At 32.2% G+C, this 24,233-nt stretch overlaps 1 protein-coding gene across 1 annotated transcript in view; it reads left to right on the top strand.

The window, feature by feature from the left end:
• LOC123705604 (alpha-mannosidase 2) overlaps nt 1–24,233 on the top strand; it is a 67,906-nt gene that overhangs the window by 24,174 nt on the left and 19,499 nt on the right. The window lies entirely within an intron of this gene.

Genomic DNA, 24,233 nt, shown 5'->3' on the forward strand with positions numbered 1-24,233 from the left:
CTAAGTGATTGAGGAAATATGTGCATAAAAGATGTTTTTGCTTGGTTCATTAAAAACTTTATTAGGGACTTAACAGAGGGTTTAAAATCCGATTAAATCATTACGGCGCGGGCAGAATGTGATAACCAGCTGGCGGCTGCAGTGTGCAAAGCGCCGGCTTTATAAAATATTGAAAATATTACGGAGAAAATCTGTTTAACACTTCATTTATAAAAGAATATCTAGATAAATCGACTTAACTACGAGACAGACGTGGAATTGTGAATACTTTTTACATTATAAATATTCAGAAAATAAAAACTGAAATACAATTTTAACCGTATTGTTATGCGTGATGAATGATGATATTCTTACAGTTATATTTTGTACCTATAATACTTTGTATCTATCATGTGCAACTTTGTTCTCGACAGTGCAAATACCGACGTCAACAAATCAAAAGATTTGTTTTATTCTATTTGTTAAACTTTAGCTAGAAAATTTTTGTATTCTTCCTAGAATACCGAAATATTTTTACTGGATAGTTTTAATATTCGGTGAATGGAAAGTACTCGAACTATAAGCGTATAATTTATGGTCGAAACGATTGTGACATCGTAAGTATTTTGAACTCTTTGAAATTATGTATGTAGGACTCGTTAACTTAACTATCGCCCTTAGGGACCAACTACGTAGAACTGTCCTGAAGTTAGGAACATACGTAATACGATTAAAGTACTTTAAGAATATAGCAATGTTGAGAAGTAGCTATCTACACACTTACGCGTTTATTTTACTTAGCGCGTAATAGAGCCCGTGTGGTTTTTTATTTCCTTTGTACTCGGAAAGTAATCCGCATCGTTCGCAAAGGTATTATTAGAAAAATTTCAAATCAAAATAGTAAATTACAATGTCTAAATGGAACAGCGCGTACATAATGCAGTCTCGATTGTTAATCCGGATTTACTTTGCTATCTTGATAAAGCATGCATTGGTTTAAATCCGTACTAGAGAACGTTAATTAGCGTATAAATGGGTTTAAAATTATGTGATATGCGTGTAATATTTAGACATTTATTATTTACTAAACATTGATAAGTTCCTTACAAATTCGTAATCTATATTTAGACAGCTTTTATTCATCGATTCGAGTGAAAACAATAGTTAAGTGTTTATTACACACTTCAATGGTCACCCTGAAATATTGTATTCAGAGACGTGACGAGCTTCCAATATCGCGGATTATGAAATCTAGACATTACAATTGCAAGCGTTCTTAAGAGAGGGCGCCTTAACATTGTAGCTTTACACTGTTTATTAGGAATTTGAGCAGGCGAGATTGTTGTTTACAATTTATATAAAAGGAAATAGTAAATATTCCCTTACTGAGCTCACAAGTCACAATATACACAAACACCTACACATTGTTATTAAATGAAATATTTGGTTAACGTACGTAGTGTAGCAAAACTTTCCATGCTACCAGCTGGTAGGAGTCTGACCAACTGACACTGATCTTCCAGGGAAAACTATTTTCTAAAATAGTAGTACCTATTTGTTGCATTATTTGACGATTATAGATGTCTAGTGAAATGAATATATTCCAATAGATATATATATATAAGTACATATGTTTGATGTAACGCGCCAGGCGGTGCCCATAAGCGTCGGCGGCACTTAGCCCTATAAAAGGCATTGGATATCTAGACAGGAATGTAGTATACGTACGCAAACACGTACGGATCGCGTAAGCAAATATGCTGCTGCCATAACGCCGGTCTTCGAAGGTGTGGTAGCTTGACCGATGTGAGCTTGACCCAATTCAGGCCGAAATAAACTCGACTTCCACTCAAAATTAGGGTGCCATACATTGTATGGCGTCTGTGTGTCTAGTTGACTACCTACCTACCTTAACCGTTTGATATTAACTCAATCAATCTTGTAAAATACAAAACTTTTTTTAGTAGATCAGGCTCCTGAAAAACAGTTAATAACCTTATATTAGGAACCTGGGTCATTAAATGTAGCTAATTATCATGGAAAATAAACGATTTATTTATTTATTTAATAATGAATGGCCGTCTTTAAAACCGCTGGCTGGAGGAATCACTTTTATAATATGTGAATTAACTCTTATAGTACATGAATGAAATTTATTGATAACAACCTATTGGATAGACGTATATTGAATAAATATAATTAATATGTAGCTACACATTCAACCGTTTACCATTAATAGCTATATCAAATTCCCGACCGATTTATCAACACTTAGGGCCAGTTATCCCAGATTCTAACTCGTAACTATCCTAATTCCTAGTAATGGGCGCTTATATGTAAAATTAACTATGTAATTAGAGCAATTTTCCTATTAGAGCAAAATGAAACCAGTTTGTTAACTTTGAGGTACATGTATTACGGAGCGTTGTTCTATTGCCTAAAACTTATGGATTAACCAACCTTTAATTTGCTTTTAATTATTTTACGAGTAGGATGTTTGTAACGAAGAATTTTATATTATTGAAGAAAAAAATACTTTTTTACTAGTTTTTTACTGTTTATTGAAACAAAACAAATATGGCTCACCAAGTAAAGTGCCATCTAAAAAAATATGAAAATTCGCTTTTCTTGCCAACTCATGACATTTTCTCTTTTGTGTGCCAACATGCAGTTCTTTCGGAGCGTTAAACTGTTAAAACTAAGACCCCTTTATTAAAATTAATTTGCTGTACAACTATTCTGGTAATACAACGCGACGTAATGAAACAATTCAGTTTACATGTACAACTTTTAACACCATAGAAATTAAAACAGACCATCAGTTTGACATAACTCATAACGCTTTCATTTCACTCACTTCCAGGTATTTCACAACTTACAAGTTTAAAACCAACTTTTCCCCACGGAAATGCATTTGTAATGCTATACATGTGTGGAGTAAGTTTTTACCGCCGATACGCAACACTCATACCAGCATAGAAAGTGGTTTCAATTTCACTCTCGAGACAATCCGTTCGTTTGTGATTAACTCAATCATACGATAGATTTTCCCTTCATTTGTTACTGGTTTAATCGTTCCCTTTACATTGTTAAAAGAGACTGCAATTTGAAGATAGTTGATGTATATAATCTAAATGTTTTATAAGTTTACTTTTATTATGGGTATGAATCGGAATTGTTTTTTTAAATAATATTTATCATCATACAATATTTTAAACGGATATTTTACTCAGCTATTTTAAATATGAATACATAATAGTGTTCTTTTTATTAAATTCTAAAAAGGGCAACAGTTTCCATTTATTAATTACTCCCTACACTTTATAAGTTTCACTTTATTGAATAAAGTTATTAGGATGCAGTATCATCAAAGAATACAGCAAATACTTCATAGAACCCACGCTACTCTTGCTGAAAGTGTAGTCGAGTTTAACTTAAAATAAATCTAATTCTATTTGATTCGTATAATGAATTGCACTTATATTTAGAAGATGTTTTCAACGTTCTGTATTAAGACGTATTCGAAATACGTAAGATTATTTCAATATGAACTTATTTCATTTAAATGTTCATAATATTTCCTTCGTTACGCTAGCTTACACTACAAGAATATTACTCATCGTAAATTACGCTACATTTCCCCGTATTCACACCAGTCTAATGCTGTTATCCTATTGACTTCGGAGATCTATAAAATGCAATATAAATTCGAGTCGAGCTAAAGCTATATCGTCGCGTCCTTCACAATGAGCGAGAAGACTTGTATACTTGTATAGTTATACAAGTATTTACTCTTACTTTCCTACCTTATTCACATCCTAAATCGAATTTAAGACTAGACACTCATTATACTCGATATCTATACGTGTATCAGTTGAGCTCATTTGCCTTTAAATATGCATATTGACAAAAGGATACAACAATAAGATAACGTTTAATATGCTACGGGCATATTTATTTTTAACGTGTAACAATTTTGCCTGAAAATTTTAAGCGTTAATTTTGTTCCGCTCTTGTGCTCATTTGGATATTATATCAGCCGCTTTTCATATTATAATTAACTATGCCCATAAATGATATTTTAATGAAGAGATAATATATTTTAGTGATATAAAAATTTGGTTCAGGGTATAAGTTAATATTGCGTATATTGAACTTGAACACTGACTCATCATCTTTTTTGAAGTTCTTTACATGTACTCGTAATTTTGTCTTATAATTATTCTGATTATGATTATGTTATTATTAGATCGGGAAGGAATTTAAATGTCTATAATTATGTGGAGGATAGATACGATTTAGATAAGTAAGAAATGATCCAACATGTTTAAGAGTAAAGTGTGTGTTGTTTTAACTTTTTGACGTTTAAAATTTTTTTAAACGTCCCAATAATATAGCTGTTGTCATTGTTTGGAAATATTCCGGGTAGAAACTAAAATAACGTTGAAATAAATTAACGAAAAAGAAAAAAAATACACGAGTAATATAAAGGGTACATGTGTAGGATGGGAAAAAAGGTAAAATGTGACAAAAAATACACTTAATAGACATCAATAACAGCGATAATTATAAAATATTCTTATAATTATAATACTTACGAAATTTTGCGACTAGGAGTCTCATTATACTGTTTATACAAACGGTATTTAGATGTATTTGTATTTATTTGAGAGCCTTTAAAGGTCTATACTCTATAGTTCCAAATCAATAGAGACAATTAGTCAATTAATTGAAAGCTCAAAGTGCAGTGTCTATTAGGAGAGTTAATGTGATTGTTTCTTTAAAAGAATGTGAACACTGGATAATTGGTAGAACAAAATTCATTTAAAGTAATGGAATTTTAGAGTGCTATTTTTTCAGAAATTCAACCTGCCTCGTGTGGGTCACTTAATAGCATTAGTGTGGGATGTTTCCGCGACAGTAATCGAATCAGCAATCACGCCGCTTCATTCGTAGCATTGTCCCGCAAATGCAGTACCCGCGTCTGTCTGAATTGTTACTTGGCTTTGACCACGGCATAATTAATCCCTACTGCGGTTTTAGAAAAGCGATGTTCACAAGGAACTGCACGTGTAAATAGCTGTTATTACGTGATGGAACCAATTCTGTTTATTGTGCTGCCATGTAGCGCGCCAATTGCGTCTGATAAAGCTTTATGCATCATCATGGCGTGTTACACGTTCATAATTTGTTTGAATAGTAAACAATAATATTATGATCGCAATCGACACCGACATGAAAGCCAGTAACTAGGTCTATGGGAACTCTTATTTTCTATATTTAATCGTAAGTGCCTAATTATACCTATAAATATTCTGTTGTAATGCATTTTTATATAGAAACATGTACAATGTACATATACCTATATACATAACATAGTTTGGCGCGGATTTTATAACAACAACAACCTTAATCTTATTTTAAATATAAAAGGACATAATGATCCTACATTTTGGTGCTAGAGCTGAAGGCGTGCTTTGATTAGAAAATAAATTTATTATTAGAATTCCTAAAGAATTACAAAATAGCCAGCTATTCGATCATGTAGAATAATATATCTTTTCACTAATAAAATATATTATATCACCATACGTTACCTAGTTACCTACTTCGCACATTGAGGTAAATATAAGGGTATACCGTTTTTTTACATGAATGAGTTTCCTTTCCCTCGACTGCCCCTAGTGAAATGGTTGTCTTATAGATAGTTATATTGTGGCATAGGGAACACATAATATACCTCTATTTTTAACGTCATCTTTAAATATAATGTTATGGTTTATGAGATTCTATTAGGGATACATATTATTATTATAATCAATAATACCAATCATGAAAAATTACAGTATTTCTTTCGTTAACGTTCTAACGTTTCATAAAAAAATCGAAACTCAAAAAAGTTTTTTAAACTAAGTTGAAGTCATGAAATGCATATCGGGAGCATAAAATAGAATTCATATGTGAGTCGTTTTATTTATCCCGAAATGTAGGGGCTGGGCTGTTGATGTAAGCCTTACCTTTACGGGAAAAACGCAATAAGGCTTCCATTGTTAGTTTGCTGTGCAAAAGTTAAAAGAGAAATTGCAGGCTCAAAGCCAAATAAAGAAATGTGAACTATGTCTGCTTGGCCAAACTCAAAAGCTGTGAAATATATTGGTTATCAATATTTCCTTTGTTGGATCTTTTCTTTGATTACATTCCATCGAAGTCTTAAATATCGCGACAATATTGTGAGAATTTGAAAGGAGCATCTAAGCTTTTATTTTTTATTTAAGTGTCAGCGCTATTGTGAGTGGCAAAGAGCGGAGAAAATGTAAGACCTGATAATTACTTACCTGTTTATTATTATTATTGATAATAGTGTTAGGGTAGTGGTTTAAATAATATATTTCACGAAAATTACTTACTCGTAAGTAGGTATTATAATCCATATTAGTCACTCACTTCACATTAGATATAGTTTTCTTATAAAAAAAGTTATTTTGCGTATGATATACAGCGTAATAAAGTTCGTAATGTGTTGCAAATGTTGTATGAAGGAAATTCAATATTTAAATGAGTTTTTGGGATTGTAATATTCTTGAAGGTTTTGTGTAGAAATTTATTTTATGTCTATTTTATGCGTTTTCTTCTCCGGCCACCCACTGTAGAAAGAGTTATTACGCGATACAGCTGTAAATAAACAATATTAATGACTTCAATGTTCGCTTAATTTAAAACAGAATTTTATTTAATGCAATTAAGTTTGCACAAAAGATCTATAAGAAATTGTGAAAGTTTTGAATTGGGAATATTAATTGAACATTTTGAAGTGATTTTGAAGTATATGATGATATGATATGATTTTTATATTTTGTTTGTCTTAATCTATACTAATATTATAAAGCTGAAGAGTTTGTTTGTTTGAACGCGCTAATCTCGAAAACTACTGGTCTGATTTGAAAAATTCGATCTTAGATAGACCATTTATCGAGGAAGGCTATAGGCTATGTATCATCACGCAAAGACCAACAGGAGCTGAGCCGAGCGGGTGAAACCGCGGGGCTCAGCTAGTAGGTATCTTATATATGAGAAAGTTAATTACACTACCTATAACCCAATAAAGGCTGAACCTATTTTAATATTTTCTGGTTGGTTTCGTCTCCACTAAGATAGAAGATAAGGAAAACTAAAGAAAAATCCGGGCGGAGCCGCGGCGAACAGCTAGTTTATAATAATGATGGTCGCAGGATTCACTTTTGGATAATACATTTGGTCGCTGTAAACATTGCGTATGGAAACACTATAAAATGGCTCAAGGTCCCCCGCCCTCATAATGCCAAGAAAGGAGCTGGTTTAATCTTCTCCGTAGAAAACCGATGTGGTTAAATTATTCTCAAAATAAAAGTATGTTTTCAACTGTATTGAAAATAATTTGTACATATATAATATTATTATCTAGTGAGTGAATTTTTTTTCCTAAATACGTCAGCAACACCGAAGGAAATCCAATCACCGTGGATAAAGACAAAACACTGGACTTACTTATAATTTGAATATATTTGTCGTAGAATTATAATAAAGATACAAACGCCATCTTTAATACGTTCTAAGGTTTTATAATATATATATATACATATCTAATTATGTGGACATTCCTGTAAAATGAAAATATAGACACAAAGTAATGTACTAACAATATTCTTTAAACTTTACACTATTGGGGATGAGATCACAAAGTGCGTGCTATTGTCGGCTTGCATTAGTCAATTGAACAACATAAACCAAAGCTGTGTTGGCGAAAAGTAAAGAAGCTAAACTCAAACCTTTACTTTTACAATTTCAGCAATACCGTATACCGAATAATATTTGTACAAGCATCCAATTAAGCAATGCAATCGTTACATTTCACGAAGCTTGTAGATATTGCTAGCTAATGCACAAAGTAACAAAAGAAGTACACCTGCAAGTTTTCCGTACTTAAAACTTTTGTTTACTTCAATAAGGCTACAGCTTCTTCATCTCCGGTTAATTTTGCAAAGCCTTTAGTAATTTTATATTCCAGTAAAAAGTTGCGTTTAACTAAATATTCTATAAACTATTAAATGCACTATAAATTCATGTCTAGGAAGTTAAAGTGAGCGTCATTTTTCATGGTAGTTTGTAAAAATTAGTGAAAAGTTTAGACTAAATTGTCTCGATGATTAAAGTTCCCTTTGGCCACCGCTGGTGTCCGGTCCCCTTTCAATTTGGTTGCCCTCGGAAGGGTTCAGGTTCAGCATGCGAAAGGGCAACACGTCCACTATTTATTGGTGAAATGTAATTAATTAGTCACTACCAGTGAATACGTCTACTATTCCTATGTAGGATGTGTCGTATCAACCAAAATATATTAACAACATCCCCTAAGCGATCAATCCTTACCATTCAGACCCATCAAATTATATGTTTTCGGAACTGTAATTTCACAACTTATACATGGAAATGACATGATAAAAACCTCCTATTAAAGACAAAGGATGAAAAATTCGCATTAAATTTCATTCGTTCTTTCATTCAATACGGATGCCATTCTCTGAAGGTATTGTTATAACGAGCGGCATTTTTAAAAATAATTATCCCTCTGGTTTTCACTACATTTTCATATCATCTTGCAAATAACATTTCATACATCGGATACTTGTACTGCAATGCGACATAGATTAACAATATTTTTTTTTAATGAAAAAGTCACAAACAATAAATTATAAACTGAGCTTTGTCCTTTATAAAAAATACTTTCTGTATCTCATTCATCAATTTGAAATTTCAAATGGTCATCGAAATATTTAAAACCTTTGTATTGGAGGAGCACAGAATGGGAATTTTGTTTTCGAAATTGAGGAACAGATAAAAATAAACTACATGTAAGCTGAGTGGATAACGAGCTATTAACTTTGTTGAAACAACGACGGATTTCAGAGATAAATTTAAAACGGCGCCTCACACCTGATTCACTTGGTACCTTTTTTTTTATTTCATTAACATACAAAACTTTTTGCTCACTTTGCTTATTGTAATTAAACTCAATAGTATCTAGTTTGAACACTAGAGATTCTATGAGTATAATGTGTGTTGTTTTTTGTACTAATTAAATTTAATAGTATTATTACTTAGGTTCTTGATCTTAAAAGTTAAGTTTACTTTAGATAGAAGCGAATACTTGTTTTAGTATTGCAGCTTGTATTTCTACGTTTTTCCTACTTTTAGTTTTAGTCTGTTAATTCTCAATTTGTAAAATAAAGTACTTTTTGCTATTAAGTTATCTTTGAATGGCTCTTTGGTTTCTTTTTCGTTGTAATATTGCTTTTACAGGTAACATTTTTTTTTGCCTTTACAAAATATGCATCACTCCAAAGATGTAATTTTAAATCTGAAATAATAATCGCCAATTTTTGCGTAATAGTATAAATTCTAGCGCAAGTATTCCCAGACATTTCACATAACGCTAGCTTAGCCGAATTCCAAACCAAACCAAGCTTGTTTGTGGCTACCGAGCATCTGATAACAATATTGAAATTGATACCCACAATATATTACAAATATCATACGAATTTTGTGCGCCACTAAAATCGAATTTGTACAATATTAATACGGTATGTGCTTAGTGATAATGAATCACAATGTTATATCTGCATCTTAAATGAATGAGACCGTTTCCTAGAAATATTAATTACTTAAATATATTATACCTACCTGAAATTGTACGGTCTACCGTATTTTAATGCGAGCTTTTAATTAGGAATTTTCATAAATACATGATATATGTATAAGTCTTTAATCTAGTAATCCTTTGAAAGGACATGTTTGGGTTTTACATGTTATGAACATATTACTTACTTAGGTTCAGTGTGTAACAAAAATAATATGAGATTCATAAACACTACAAGGCGACAATGATAATATAGTCATTTTCGTTATAAACTGAATTATTTGATGTTGACATGGCGAACGTTCCCTCATTTTTAATGTATAGATAGATTAATAAAGAACTTTTCATCTCTCAGAACATTTTCCTGTTTCCTGCGAACTTTATGGTTAATAGAATTATTGCTAAAATCATTCGCATCTCGTATGAATTGAATCGAAACGTCTTAACGGCAAAGCTCAAGATATTATAGGTACATCTAAATTGGTTCGAAATCTTGGGACCTCGAAACGTGACATAACCTAGTCACTAACTTAAATAATACCGGTACCTTAAATTATAATAACATCATAATATTAATCGCTTTCCATACTCGCGTAATTATTTCCTTTGAATTTAGTGAGAAGAAGTGGTGCGTATTTAATATTACAAGAAATAAATATAATTATCGATATTATAATTAATTTAGTTTAGGTTTTTTTTGATCTCGATAAATATTAATAACAACATACTTGATTGTGTAAGTAGGTAATTTTCCGATTTAATATACTTTTACCTAATACTTTGCTATCTAAATTGTATTCCGAATGAACACACTTAATACTTTGCTATATTATAGTACATAACGCACAATGTATTTACCATTTATAATTAATATATGAGTGCGTATATAGTTCTAACAATTTCATGTTACGTTTTCTAATATAAATCGCTAAGAATCAAACAAATAAATGCAACGCCTGCAAAAGATGTCTCGTAGTGTAAGATACCTACACTTCGAGAACAGATTATTTTTATAATCTTTTGTTTGAGAAAATGTACCAAGGCCTACGGGTATAAAAGAAATATAATATAGAAAAGAAATGACTTAAAGCAGGTGCCATCCTTAAATCGTGCTCATGTTTGTACTAATGGTTAGGTACGCAAAGTTTTGTTGGTAAAGGGTTAAAGTCCTATAGGATTTAGGATAAAATAGTTTTGTCTACATAAACTTGTTGGCGCTCCAAGCTAGGTCTAACAAATTTGCTCTAGGCAAAATTAGTAAACGCTGAAAACTAGTTAGGTCGCTGGTTGAAACACATCAATATCAACAGTTTAATAGCTTATAGGTAAAATGTTGTGAAAACATTTGATACACTTAGTATCTAGGTAGTTTAAAGTTAACTTTGCTATGCGTTATAGGATCCAGTATTGTTTACAAATATTAATATTATATTTATTTTATCTAGTTGTTGAGTTAACGTTATTTAATTATAAGTTTTGTTGCTTAATTATAATGAAGCATTAATGAATGAAGTGGACAATGTTTTATTAACATGCTTCATTAAAAAGGAGAATACACTGATCGACGAGTAATTTTTGAATGCGTGTGGAAATTAATATCTGTTGAAAGGATTTATATTTTGCTCTTTTTACTTCACAATAATTTAATAATTCACCAGTAAATACACGGTATAAGATACGGCTTTAATAACATAATGATGATTTAATATGTCATTAATTAAGACTGCATGCGTCGCTTCTGATATTTTTTCAATTCTGTGTTAATAATGTATGTGGTTGCTGATTGTGGTGTCTGATAGCTTCCTAATTACTTACGTACGTAATTTTTAATTAAAAAAGTTCAAAAACATGTACCTCTTTGTGATAATCGCGACGACAAAATTATTGTTACAATTTTGAATTGTTCGCAGTTCTTTCGTATAATGATAAAATATTTTAATCGAATACCCAAAATAATATAGAATGATGCGAAGCGCGGATGCAGGGGAAATGAACTGGGAGCGGCGTTTGCACCTAGCTGCACCTGACTTCGTTATGTAATATTTAGAGCGGTGGTATAGTTTTGATAGGTATATTTTTAATTATGTGGTAGATTTCATACAAAACTTGTATAAAGTTTATATTAGTAAGAAGCCACCTTTCAAATACATCCTTTTTTAATCTCCTGTCGATTAAGGAGATTTTAAATTATAGATGGTAAGCTAGGATAATGATTGCTACAAAGCGTACCTCACGTTAATACAGCTCAAGTAACTAATTATGAATCCAATCAACCTCCAGAGGAGGATCTTAATAGAATGAAGGAGACGTTATTAATTTTATCTCTTAAAGTTTCCACATCATAAACTATGTGCCGGTTAGTGTTCCTGTGTCACCCACAGACTATATAAATTGATTTTCCCAAAATTACGGTTCAAGAGGTAAGTAGAGTATATTGGCTGCAGTAAGTTACCAAATACTTCCCTAGGAAATCAAATATAAACTTCTCATAGTTTTAAGTCTAGTCCTTATTTTAGAAAGTACCGGAGTAACTACTTGTTTCTCTTATTTCGTACAAAGCACGTGTACCAGTGTATAATTGCTCCTGAGAAATGCTCAATATGTTTCTAACTGTAAGTTTCCGATCCGAGGTATTAATTTTTAGAGTTCCGTTCCCAAAATATAGACAAATAGAAACGCTATTACTAAGACTCCGCTGTCAGTCCGACTGTCTGTCTATCGTGCTGTATCTCATGAACTGTGATAGTTAGACAGTTGAAACATTAACAAATTGTATATAATATGTAGGTAGGTATTTCTGTTATCGATGTAACAACAAAACATCTAATCATACCGAATCAAATTAATATATATATAGGTACTTAAAATATATCCATAGACCAAAAAAAAATTATATACTTTGAAAATATAATATTAGATCAGGAATTAATTTTATTCATACAGTTACAGATAAAATAGGATATGTTATTATGAAAAACGTACCCAGACACATAAAAAGGTATAAGTCTGCGAGCGTGACTAAGAAAAAGAACATTACAGTAATAAGATACATATTTCAGCATTCTAAGAATCATTCTGTTGATTTTAAAAGAGACCATTATCTCCTCTGCTAATAATGGATGATTTTTTCCTACTCTTAGATCCATTATCTATTTGCCCTTCGGACACTAATTTGTTTAAAACTGAAAGAAAAGAAAACAATAATAAACAGATAGTGAAAACTTTTTACAGAGCATTAACTCTTAGTCTGTGTAAGTTCTGTTGGTAAATTGATTTTTCCCTCGATCAGTCTTCACTTAGTCACCCCGGGGGACTTTATAATAGGTTAATTGTGTACAATTGCAATTAGTGCAGTGCCCGCCATTGTCATTTAAATACATTACACTCGCCTCTTGGAAATTACATTTTGGTTGTGTTGTAAATTTTATTTCAGCTTTTGAACACGGATTGGGTTTTGTTCATTATTGGTAACTGTGATATCAATTAAATCAATATTTCAATTTCTTTATTATAATGGAATCATGCCATTTTAATTTCAATATTTCGTCGAATGGAGATTTATATATTGTGGGAAAATTATAAAGCATTGCCTGGAGATATGGATATTTCCTTTTTAAATGTACCTATCTCAGCGACAAAAATTTCTCTCACTTCTCAGATATAATATAACCAATTTATTTTGAACGAGAATCTGAAATACAATTTTCTTATGTTCGTTTGATTCTGGTGTCCGACGATATCTTATATCGTAGAAAGTTTCATAAAATTCTATGAATGAATTGAAAGAAAGTTTTTAAAATCCGTCATTAGCTTAGATTATTATACGTAGATACCTACAGACGACAAAACTGATAAGAGTATAATATAATGTTAATGCTATTGTACATAGTAAATTCATGTTTAACATTTGTGTTATCTGCATTTTTCAAGTAATTAATAAAAAAACTAAATGCGTGTTCCTAAAAAACTCGTATTTACACATTGTACGTGTTGAAGGTATAACTAGTTACTTTTGTAATCAAAAAATTACGTTCACCCCGTGTATTGGAAAACTTTGTTTAATTTATTTGCATTGCGAATTAATTTCATATTACAAAGCGTATTCAGAACAAAATAACACACGACGGAAGTAGTGCATGCAACGGAAGTCATAAAGTTAGTTTGTCTATTGCAGCGTCATCTCGCCGCGATGTATCGGAACTAACGGTGTGCATGTTACATTTAAACGCATTGTGAAAATCACTTTATCACAATCGAACTCCAAGGAAGCTTTTTGTTCACATGTTGCCGAGAGCGTGTCGGATATTTTTGGGTTTATCTCTTCTGCCATTCCACCACGCAATGGATCCCCTTTCGGGCACGAAACTAGTGAAATGCGAAACCTATTTGGGCTTCGGCCCGCACAATCATGCCTCGCCTATCCTATTTCACATCTCTTGATGTATGTGCCGTTATTCATGAATTTTTGAAGTATGTTTAACTTGTATAAATAATAAAAATCTCTTAATCTTAAGTTAGGTTTGCTTTTCTTTTTACAGAAATTTCTTCCAAAGCGAAACATTACCAATAACGTGACCTTTTAGGTACGATGTTCACTACGATCCTTACACTAGGTACCTACACCCAGTAGTAAGAGAGGACCGTTTCTTTTTCCACTGAATACAGCTAAGGCTAAGAGCCATCTCGCAAGAGAAAGCTCTATCACTATCAATTAGAGAAAATCGGACTCAAGTCGAATCCGTCTAGCCACTATTTCCAGATAAAACTTTAAGAAACTTCTTTTTTATTTTCAAACCAAGCGTATATGGTCTTCAAAGAAATTTCAAAGCTGTACCTTTAATATTATAATGCGCTTATAAAGTATACTGCTTGTTTGTATAGGTGCAGTAATATGAAAATATAATGCGAACGACTTTAAAAAGTATCTTCAATACAGTTTTGTTTTGACTGGTTTCGGTTTGAGCGATTTATGATGAATTTTATAACGCGTGATATGTTACGAAGGTGACACATTGATTTTATAATCCATATTTTGGAATTATTATTTTCATACAACACTATTTCAGCTTTGAGATCGCTTTTTGTATGTCCTTAATCCTTATAGACTTAACTGTATATAAAGGTATATTTTTTTTTATTAAAAAAAGAGCATGAAAGTTTTATTGCTCGTTCACCCCAACTACGGAACCATTCACTGGGTGTGTGCGCTTCACATTTGACCGATTTTCTACCAATTACATTTTCATCCACGTGGACAATATTACACTCAGCTGATTGATACGGATCTAACTATTAGAGCACGTTTTAAAAATAACATAGAAGTATATTGGATAAGTATTAATTCCCACACTGTATCGTAGCCGTCTGACACAAATAACATGAGTGGAGACGTAACAGTGGCTTATTCACGGTCATTAACAAATGGCCACTTAAATGTACAACAATGTGGACTTGGAGTCACGAGGTTATCGCTCAATAGATAATTTGATTGCGGATCGACTTAATGAAACTGTGCTCGTAGAACAGCTGTTTGCGCTTTCGGGTTTTTATAAGAATTATACGTGGGTAAAATTGGGTTAGGTCATTATGTAGATAAACTTTTGAAATTGTGAGCTGCAATGACTATCTAAAATTTTATAAAGCCACTTAATTTTAGTATATCATTGTGGAATTGAAGTTGTTTTAGTGTTCAATAAAATCGCGTGTTATCTATATTGATTTATTCATGGAGGTATAATAATATTTAAAAGCGTTTGACTGTGTTATTATGAATGAATCAGATAAACTCAATCGTATCGACGGAAAATTTTAAAGTAGCAACTACAATTATTATTATCGTATGAAGTTTTTGCAAGTTATTCACAAAGGAATTATAACTAGGTACTTCACCTGAGCGATTCGCAATTTAAATTAAGTATTATTCTTGATTTTATCCTCGAATGTTTCAAAGAATAAAGAGATTAGAAGGCTAATCATATTAATCGCAAGCTCTATCGGACAGTATTAACTTTTCATTGATGACACTCAATTTATTTATCTATGAATTTCCATCTCATCTCGTTTTCCCCGGCTGTTTCAAATGTTAACTTAAGATTTATTTTTATCGATCATGCTGTAAGACCTCCTGCCGACACCGCGGCGACTTAAGACCCTTTCAAGAAAATAGTAAAAGGCGAGTGCAGCTTATATCGTTACCTACTTTATTTTTATAGGAAAATTTTCATATTCCTTTTCATGAGCGACCGTCGAGTTCACGGCAAATAAATTAATTGAAATAATGAACGTAAACATTAAACGTAAGGCGTAACCATGGTATCCATTACGTTACTAAGGCAAAAACGAATAAAGAACTCAACAGAAACAAAAACGACGGACTTTAATCCGTGCCGCGGAATTATAAATTCAATTTGGAGTGTTAAAATATGTAGGAAGTGTTTGCTTTTAGAAACGATTTAACGCATTAACAGAATATGAGAATATTATCGCTGCATATTTTATATAGCATTCAATAGTTGCAGAGCGATGCGCTATTTCCATCTACGGGATACAGATATTAATATCTCCTACTAATATAAACGTTCTTCCATCGCAAACGTACAAAGCAAGAGATTAAACTGCAAGGCATACATTACAATATGCCATTGTTACTTGTACAAGGATAAACATGAAGTTTTTAGGTATGACTCGTTGTTGTGGAGCGTATTATTGTGAAACATTTTTTTATTTCCTAATCCATTTTCAAGTAACCTTCTGAAGCGATGTCCCAATTTGTGACTAAATGTTTTTGTATTAATAACTGTCGAAGGGATAATATTTCAAGTTAATAACAATTTTAACGACTAGGTTCTTGATACAAAAGATCGTTTTCTGATTGGAACCTGTGACCGATTACAAATGCCAATCATTATTATGTAGACAATAGGTATACTTAATTAAAATTAATCTTTTAAGATTTTACGTTACGGTCCGCGAACCAGGCGCATATTTCGTCAATTATTTCTCTAGGCTTATATCCTTGTACAATGGTAAAGATAATTCATTCATTTCCTCCGACTAGAAAATTTGTAAGACTATATATTTAATTCATTATCTCGAAGAACGGATGAAGAATTGGTCACTAAATTTTTTGCTGACTCTAGAACCATAAACTGTATTTAAATAAAATGCGGATATGCGTTAAAAGTTAAAACGTTAAAATAAACTGTAACTGCTATAAACACTTAAAGCAATTCAATTTATTAAAGTACATTTCATTCGTAACTATACGCTCCTATCCGCTATCGTATTATTTACTGCTTGTCTCCTCTCTTTTTAACGTGATTCATTTTGTGTAAAGTACCCTGTTTCATAATAATTGTGTTAACGTTCAGTAAAAACCATAAGATAAATACTTTGCACCGTAAAGGAAACTTTTAAGTGGCTCCTTTGATACAGCCGCGTAAATATTGAGCCGATTTGTATTAAACTTATAACGACTTGTCACCGCAATGTAATGCGTTCAAATTTATCTCAAACTTTGCCTTCTGTCTGAACTAGGTCTTAATGAAGTAACTTGTAAGTACTGACAAAAGTGTAAGTACTGACACAACGCGGGGTCAATCGATACATCTTCAAATTAATATTTTCTGTTCTATTTAGCAGAAAACTTTAATAAGTTCCTATTTGTTCATTTAAGTTATGGCACAAGGAACAGAAATAAAATTGAAATGCCATTTTACCGGTTAGCTAAAGTTAAAAATTCATTTATGGGTACACTTTTTTACACAGAATTCCTCATAGTATGAAAGAGTTTAGTAGTGCTAAATTTAAAAACGTATTAGTTCAGAGAGCCTATTACAGCATTAAGGAATATATGGAAGATAAAAACCCATGGAGGGTTGTCGCGTAAAAACCACAGGACAGTTCTTTGGCATATTATGATAATATACAGTTACTTACATACATATTTTGTAAAATTAAATTGTAATACTGAAATGATTTAAAAGAGCAACTATGGAGTTTCTTGCCGATTCTTCCATATGTATTGACGTTTCAAAAGTGCTTCTCGAAGAAGTCTAATTGAATAAATAAATGTTTGAGTTTAAGACTTTAAGAAATTATTTAGGATTTTATATGACATGACTTTTGATAGATACTAATAATCAAATACACACAAGGTGAGGGAAGAATAAATAATAAAATTTATACGGCGTGTGATTAGTATCTCTAAGATTACAAATGAGTGTAAATCTGTACGAAAACAATGGGGATTGAAAGCGTGCGTTTAACGCTAGGACATAAAGTTAAAGACAAATAAATAACATTGTATTAATTGACAAGTCGTGAGGAAGGGTGAATACAGAAACGTAAAAGTCTTTTGTATTGTTTTGATACCTGGTAATTGGATTATGAGCTGTAAATTGTATAGGAGTCTAATTAATGTTATGATACTTTTGATAGTCAGTATTTAATATTATGAAGATTTGTTTAATTATTTTCGTTCCAAAGTTAATCTTCCAAATTTCGCAAGTTGTTGTTGACACACGACCTTGAAATGTGACAGAAAACCATTAATATGTAGTTTTGTATCCATCCAATATTCGTGGTGCGTGAATTAGATAGGCACAATTCAATCCGATTACTTCAATCTAAGCTAATATTATGAAGAGGAAAGAGAAAATTTCTTGTCTGTTACGATTTAAATCAAAAATTTATTTACCTATTTCAAAAATTATTGTACCATTGGAAAGCAACCTTTAATATATTTTTTATCCAGAGAGCAAGCCACTAATGTAATTTCAGTTTAAATTGCTTCTAAATGTATTTCTTTATCATTACATTTATTACGAAACGATATTTTATAGAGATTTATTTGCTAATAGTTATTACGCTCCGCAAGAAAACAAACTGGGGTAATTGGATTTCATTCAGTTATTATATTTGTGTACATGGGTGGCAATGATAACGTCATATTCGGCATAACTTTCAGGGGAATCGCCGGAAACTAATACCACAATCTAACACTGAAGTCTAACTCGCTAGTTCTCTTTGGAAAATAGATTTAAATATTGCTCCTTCTATAATTAAAATGTTCAAAGCGTTGCGCTATTTTTTAATTACTGCGGTTTTTAATTACGTAGTATTTTCTATAGAAAACACTAAAAGGATTGAAGAAGTACGTAACATGTATTTAGAAATTATGAACTCTTACAAACTGTGAATTTTAAACGGCATATTAAATGAGTGATTACCATATATAGTACATTACTTACGCAGTAATAATTGTTCGGCTTAACCCAGCGTCACATCACACGAAGGGCGAAACTACGAAAGGGATGGCAACCCTCCGCGTTGACCTCCAGTCGTAAAATTGTTATGGGCGCTTTGAACTTAAGTAACCTCGATGAAACCATTTTTCTTACAAAGTTTCTTTAAACCGTTTTCCTATATCTTCAAATTGAACTGCCTCGCTTTCACTTTAAACTTTATTTAATATTTACTAAGCACACAATTTTAATTATGTTTATTAAGGTGTACGGCTCTCAACCATTAATTTTCGTTTAGTTTACAAATGTTCTAATGAAAATGTATTTATTCATAGTTACGTAATACGTAAACAGGATTATGTAGGTGATATATTTTAACGTTAGCGCTCTTTGTTTTACGGTGACCCAAGTAGAGAGCGAATTTGCATGAAAGTAGCTTAAGATGAAGAACTACTTTTGCATATGAAATTTTTCTAACAGAAGTTTTATTACAAAAAGTTTTATTGCAAAAACACGAAAGGTTTTCTACAGGTTTCTCGCTTTCAATGCGTCGCAGACGGAATACGTAACTCGTAAAGTTCGACTTTGTCTATCACCAATAAGTTTCTAAGCATATGTCTGTTATAGTTTAAATCATAAAAATATGTCACTTTAAATGATGACTAACTACAAGCTATCAATCAAATCGTTATTAAATTAGTATGGTTACTTCTGTATAATTTACTAGTTGCTTGTTCCGGCTTTGCCATGGTTGACCGGGGACACAAAAACATAGACTATGTAACTCGGTAAAGTTGTAGCTTTTTAGTCGTATAAAGATTTATAAAATTAGTCGAATAGTTTTTAATTTCACTAGTTACATACTAAAACATAAATCTTTCCTCTTTATAACATGAGTGTATAGATTCAATACAAGGTGCACTTTACAAAGCTCAAAGCGTGTTCAATTTTGTTCCCAAAATACTGGTCCTGATAACCGATGTCCGAATCCGGAATGATACAGTCACGGCATTGATTACCTTGTCTCCATCGAATCAAAGTGAGCATCATGTTAGATAATTTACGGTTGAATAGTGAATAGTACATCGTACCATTGACGAACATCAATTAGTACGACTTCTGTCAAATTATTTGTAATTCCCAAAGGGAGAATCTAAGCCAGACATTTCATTAGCGTTCCACACGGAATTTCTGTTTTGTGAAGTTATGCACTTATCTCGTCAACATTCTTAGTTCACTCGATAGAGGCTAATTAATATAAAGGTTTGATGTAGTCTAAGCTGATGGTATTGAATCAATACTAATTCCCAAATGCAGAAGCTATTACATGGGTGATTAGCTGTTACAGTTTATAATACGAATATACGAGTAGGGAAACTCAAAGCGTATACAGGGAATACTTAAGTTACTTGTATTGAGATTGATCCTCGATTTATTATAAAATACATTTATATTTAATTAATTAAAACTTTAGAACTTACTTTATTTCATATATAACCTATGATTACACAGCTCAACAAAAAAACTTTTTTTTTTGTTGCCCTGGATATTTCTTCAGAATTATATATTTCAAGTATCCAGTTTGCGAACGTATTCATTAAAATTATTTAATTGGCTCTAGTTTTCTTTTAAATTGATTTTCCATATATTTCAAACTATAGGCAGTTTTAGCCGGCTCTCCACAACACAAGTGTCTATTTTATCGGTACTATTCGTCCTCTGCGCATGTTTTCGCGCATGTATACGCGATAATATGCGCAAAAAACGATTTTTTTGTTTCCACGCATCTCTTCCCGCGTTTTGTTCAGTTATTTGACAATATCGAAGGACGCACGGCGCGCAATTAGGTAAGTTGCTATTGTGATGACTAAGACATTATTTTATTTTTTTAATTAAAATTCTAATGTACATGTTTTGTCCTTAGAAGTATGAATTCATTGCGAAGAAAATGCAAGTATAGCCCCGATGTGTTTTGCTATATTTGTGGCATTTATGTAACTACAAAACACGCACGAAATATTACAGATTTTGTCAAGGAGGTTTATACCGCATACTTTGGGCTGGTCATTGAAAAACAAGATAAATCATGGGTTCCTCATAAGGTTTGCAAATCTTGTGTTGAGTCCTTACGTTTATGGAAGAAAGGAAAACGCCACGGGTTAGATTTCGGCATCCCTATGACCTGGAGGGAGCCTAAAAATCATTTCGATGATTGCTATTTCTGTGTCGTGGATGTTAAAGGCTTCAATCGAAATAAAAAGTGGATATATCCAGACTTACAGTCTACAAAGTGTCCAGTTTTACACAGTGAAAACCTTTCTCGACCTATTTACGCTACAAAAATAGTTCGCATGCCCTCAGAAACCATGTTGTTACCAAACTCCCAGTATTCAATACAATCTACAAGTGGAAGTGAATATAACGGTAGAACATGGGCACCACAGTTGTTTTCTCAAAATGAACTTAGCGATTTAATACGTGATTTAAATTTATCAAAACAAGCATCGGAACTGTTAGCTTCTAGATTAAAAGAAAAGTATTTATTGGCACCTAATGTAACAATTACAGCATACAGGAAAAGGGAACGTGAACTTTTACAATTTTTTTGTGATAATGAACAACTTGTCTACTGTAATAATATCGAAGAACTACTTCAAAATATAGGTTTAAGTGAATACAAATCTACTGATTGGCGACTTTTTATTGATAGCAGCAAAAGGAGTCTAAAATGTGTTTTATTGCACAATGGAAATCGATTTGCATCAATCCCTATTGCCCATTCAACAAAACTTAACGAAGAATATCTTCTAATATATAAAAATCAATGCCACTTTTCGTTGTAATTCCATAACTCGAGAACGGCTGAACCGATTTCGATAATTCTTTTTTTATTATATTCCTTGAAGTACGAGGATGGTTCTTATGTAGAGAAAACGTTAATATGTACCACGGGCGAAGCCGGGGCGGACCGCTAGTGAGAATATAAAATTAGTTCTGCACAAAATTAATTACTCGGAACATCAATGGTCGGTTTGCGTGGATTTTAAGATGGTGAACTTTTTACTTGGTCAGCAAAGTGGTCACACCAAATACCCTTGCTTTATTTGTTTATGGGATAGCAGAGCTAAGGAGGTTCATTGGGAACAAAATATTTGGCCTTTGAGGGAATATTTAACTGTTGTTGAAGCCAATGTAATAAATGAGCCACTCTTAAGTAGAGAAAAAATAATACTTCCGCCACTACACATTAAATTAGGTTTGATGAGATAGTTCGTCAAGGCATTAGATAAGGAAGGAGAATGTTTTAAATATATATCTAAAACATTTCCTAAGCTAAGCACTGCAAAGTTAAAAGCTGGTATATTTGACGGTCCTCAAATTAGAACATTAATTAAAGACGAAAATTTCACAAAATTTATGTCTGATGTTGAAAGTAAAGCCTGGAAAAGTTTTGTGTTGGTGGTAAAACAATTTTTAGGTAATTATAAAGCAGCAAATTACGAAGAAATTGTGCATGAGATGTTGGGAAGTTTCAAATCTTTAGGAGCAAATATGAGCATAAAGGTGCACTTTCTCCACAGTCACCTGGATAGATTTCCGGATAATCTGGGAGATTATAGTGAGGAACAGGGAGAACGCTTCCATCAAGATCTAAAAGTGATGGAAGATAGATACCAGGGTAGATGGGACCGTCACATGATGGCAGATTACTGTTGGTCTTTAAAAAGAGATTGTCCTCAAAGAAACCACAGACGAAAAGCTTACAAAAGGTGTTTTTTAGAAATGTAATATAAGTTTTAATTTTTTTCCCTATTTTTTACTTCTATGTTCATTCATTAAAAATATAAAAAAAAAAATTAGTAACATTTTATAATAAATAAATGGTATTAAACAAATATACTAAATCTTTCATTCTGCGTTTTGTAGTCTAACATAAAAATTAGCATAAAAAAAACTAGAGCCAATCTACAAAAAATATTAACAGTTTTGTAAATGGTAAGCATGGAATTATTCGAAACCACTTTTACATCAAGGGCAACAAAATCACTGTTGACCAGTGTTATATTTAGCCATAGCTTATCCCCATATAATAAAAAATAATCGCCAAAGTTTTTGCTTAGCGTAAATCTCGAAGCGACATGACCAATTCAGCTGACCTTTTACGTTTTCGTTAAGGAAGAAATCACGAAATAATAGTTTATATAGTAGTTTTTGTAGGTTATTCTGGTTTGTCAATCAAAGTTAAAAACAAACAGAACGCTTGTTAGTGAGTTTGCAATTTTCCAAAAATCGGTAGCTACTAACTTTACAACTAAAAGCTCACATAATATGTATACCTACAGCTATAACGTAGCATTAACGCGCAGGTATTATGTAAGGAATTTATATTGTGAAGCAGTTGAATTTAAAATTTTATTCAAAGATTTTGAGGTGAATGATAAATGTGATGGAAATCGAAGGGATGCGATAAAATGGTCGTGGGCTAAGAGCTTGCATGAAATCTAGTACATGTTACTTCTATTACGTACAAATGTGATTTTTTTATTTGAGAAATTCTGTAAGAAAAATGTATGAAGTTCCGGAAAAATATAGAATCCAGTACATCTATGAAGCAATATTTTTAACTTTGAGTATACATCTATACTAATATTATATAAAGAGGAAAGGTTTGTAATTATGTATGTATGATTTTCACGCATAAACTACGGAACCGATTACAATGAAATTTAGCACACATATAGAGGGTAACTTGGATTAACACATAGGATAGGTAGGAAATCGCACAGGAATGGGGAATTATGCGGATTTTCCTTTGAAAACGCGGGCGAAGCCGCAGGCGGAAATTTAGTATTATATAAATTAAAAAAAAATACGATCGACGGTTTGAATATTAAGTAGTTATCGCTGAAAGCTGATGTTGATTAACTGCCCCCTTTGATTACGGTCGTGTAGATTTATTATCATAATTATTTAACCACATTTAAAGTCATCAATTCAAACTTTTATTAACGAATTTAAAATATCTTTCACTATTAGAAAGCTGCATCTTCACTGAGCAACATAGACTAGGTTTTATCCCGGAAATCCCACGGGAACGGGAACTATGCGGGTTTTTCTTTGAAAACGCGGCGAGGCCACAGGCGGAAAGCTAGTATATTATAAGGATAATTCAAACATCTTACATGTTAAACAGAAAACATACATACTTCTACAAATGTAGGAAAGTCTTTTTACCACCGCTCGTGAACCTTTGTACAGCTAGGACCTAGCTAGGAGCCCCTCAAAAGTGTCGCCCGCTTCTAAAATGTAAAGCACTAGAAAAGTATTTGACGTGGAAA

Source organism: Colias croceus, chromosome Z, assembly GCF_905220415.1.
Source record: "Colias croceus chromosome Z, ilColCroc2.1".
Taxonomy (NCBI): Eukaryota; Metazoa; Arthropoda; class Insecta; order Lepidoptera; family Pieridae; genus Colias; species Colias croceus.